Genomic DNA, 2,872 nt, shown 5'->3' on the forward strand with positions numbered 1-2,872 from the left:
CCCCCAAGCCAGTTACCACCCTGGTGAAAGACAGGTAGGGGTGCCTTAACCCTAGCCCTCACCTTTGGGTGAGTTTAGGTAACACTGGAAGCAGTTGGGGCCAGGCAGGCATTGGAGTGGCAGGCAGCAGGAGGGGCACGTGGTCAGGGAGACAGGTGGCAAGGGGCAGGGGTCAGGCCACTTGACTCTTCCTGCCTCCTGCCCCCCTGCAGTGGCTGGGTGGGACAAATAGTAATTTAAGATGACCCTCCAATAATTAGATTGTATACATGCAAAGTTATAACAAATTTATACATTTTCCATGTCTAGAATCTAATTATTGGGGGGGGGGGTTGTCTTAAATCCAAAGTCATACTGGATTCGGGTAAATATGGTATATAAGCTGTCCAAACCCTACAATTCTCTTACGAGCTAATACAATTCTGTTGTCTAGTCATGATATACCTTGCACATCTTTGGGATCATATTAAGCTCTGATAAAGAGCTTTTGAATGAGATCTAATTTGATGTTTCTCCAGCTGCTGAATGACATATTGGAAACTCAAAGAACAATCTGAGTAGTTGAAGCTATTCCCTCAGGATGGTGCCTCACAGACAAACATCCCAAAAGGATTGTTTTTGCCTTGAGAAACAGTTTGCAAGAGAAATGATGCTTCTTTAATGGACTGTGTAAAGGAAGTCGGTATATCCAAACATGTCTTGTGCTCAATCCTGAGAGATGCTGAGCATCTACAGCTCCCATTAGAGCAGTGGGAGCAGAGGCAACCCTGCCCCTCTCTGGATCAGGCCCCAGACTTTAGAACAAATATTCTTCTATTTGTTTTTGAAGTGGCCTGATGGTTTTCTGTCATCTTCTAATGGGCTGTTGTTTTACTCCTGTGCATGTCCATAACATTGCAAATCTGACACTCACGTGCTGCTGTGCAAGCAGAGGTTCAAAAATATCCATGGAAAAGGGAACTATTTCCTTCTCCATTTTACAGAGGAGTCAACTGAGGCATACCAATATTTGCCAAACTAGTTTCCCATCTTAGTGATACTAATAATTGATTCCCTTTGTAAAGTACCTTGAAATCTACTGATCAAAATGTGGAGAGCAAGGCATTATTTACTACATGATTTTTATAATAAGCATCCTGGAGAAGGGGTCTGAGGATCTATAAAGCACAAGAGTCTTTATCTGCAGGTCTGGTTGGAATCCAAACACAAGGCTGTTGCAAAGCAAAAGTTTCCATCTTATGGCTATTTGCAAACCTGTGCTTTTTCTAGAACAACTGTCCCTGCAGAAAAAAACCAAGGACTGAAGGGGCGTGGTGAATAAATTGGCTTCTTACCTCCAGAACATTAACTGGTCCTCCAGCAGAGCAGTGCATGGTTGTGATGAGGAGCTGGTACTGACATTGCCTATTCTGCAGAAAAGCAGAGCTGTCTGTAATTCCGGCATCCAAGTCACATGACAAATGTAAAAATAAAGAGGAGATGGGAACAAAAACCCATCTCTCGGGGACATTGAAACGTGTTTTATTTTTATTTCACAGTGGGAGTGAAACGGCTAATGGGTGCAAAACACGAATAGTCAGTCATCTCTGTAATTATAAGATCAGTCTGTCTCATTTTAGCTTTTATGAAGCTCCATAAATATGGGGAGGTAGATTCTCCTCTATTGTAATCTGGTCTCTAATTGAATTTTTTGATCAAAGAGCAATAACAGAGACAATTGCCCTTCTATTACTGAACAGATTGTGCACAGCTTAATTATTCGGATGCCAGCTACTAAAGCCACAAAGTCATACCTGCACATTTTCCCAGATAGAAATAATAGCCTCTGCCCTACCAAAAAAAAAAAAGCAGGTATCTATCAAAAACGCTTTTTGCTGAACTCAATGTTTTCAGATGCACTAAGAAGAGTTTAGTGGCTGTATTCAGAAAAGCGTATACTATTCCGTGATAAGAAAGGCACTTTGTGTCTGTGGCTCCCCATCTCTAAAATGGGCTAACTACCAAAAGGTCAACGTGAAAAAAAATCACATTTCTGGCTACAAATGTACCAGTTACAGTGAAAAGTAATGCTTCCAGTGAAGTACACGTGGAAGTCTTTGCAGCATTGCAGCTTCATACTGGTATAAAGAAGGAACAAAATTGAACCATGCTTTGCTTTTTTTTTTAACTTGCTTGCTTGGCACATTTGACTGCAGTTTGCACAAGTCTTTTCTCACTGGTTCCCTGATGCATGTAGCCCAGCGCACAGTCCTAGGGTCCCCCTACCCCGCTGACATTGCGGAGTCCGCTTGGTTGGGCATGACCTTGCTCCCACTGAATCAAGCGCAACAACCCCGCAGGGTGCGGGACCAGGGCTCCAACTGATATCCGCTTTCGCTAGGGACCAGATACGTCTCTTCTCAAAACTGTTCAAGGTGCCTCTAAAAATGGCAAGAGGTCTTCATTCAGGGCTGCGTTATCTGGCACCGCAAATGAACCGATGCTTCTCCCCCTTGAGGTTTGCACGTTTGGAAAATCACTGCGATTTCCACGGCGCTGCGGGGAGCCGGGCAGCCCCCATACCCGGGCTCTGAAACAACCCCCCCCCCCTCGGGAATGGTTTCTCCCCCCCTTCGCCTCCTCCTCCTCCTCCTCCTCCTCCGACGCAGATGGTTTCTTCCTCCCCCTCACCCTCTGCAACTTTTCCCACGGAAGCGCCACCCCCCAATTGAGGTGGTTTCTCCCCCTCCTCTTAACACCCCATCAATAGCTTTGATTCTCCCCTCTCAGAAAGAATCCGTTTTATTCTAGACACCAAAAAAAAAACTAGATCCCCCCCAAAACCAGGAGAGTGTCTTCCCGCTTTCCTTTTCAATGGTTTGTCACCCCCCCC

The 2,872-nt window shown here is 45.0% G+C and overlaps 1 long non-coding RNA gene across 1 annotated transcript in view; it reads left to right on the top strand.

Moving 5' to 3' along the window:
- The window catches only part of LOC109293697, a 9,221-nt gene extending 7,971 nt beyond the window's left edge, over positions 1-1,250 (top strand). The window contains exon 3 of the long non-coding RNA XR_002096361.1: positions 519-1,250. This is a non-coding gene — a long non-coding RNA (uncharacterized LOC109293697). The remainder of the gene's footprint in view (positions 1-518) is intronic.
- The last annotated feature ends 1,622 nt before the right edge of the window (positions 1,251-2,872 follow it).

The sequence above is a fragment of the Gavialis gangeticus genome, unplaced genomic scaffold (genome assembly GCF_001723915.1).
Source record: "Gavialis gangeticus isolate Ggan-Ray unplaced genomic scaffold, GavGan_comp1, whole genome shotgun sequence".
NCBI classification, from domain to species: domain Eukaryota; kingdom Metazoa; phylum Chordata; order Crocodylia; family Gavialidae; genus Gavialis; species Gavialis gangeticus.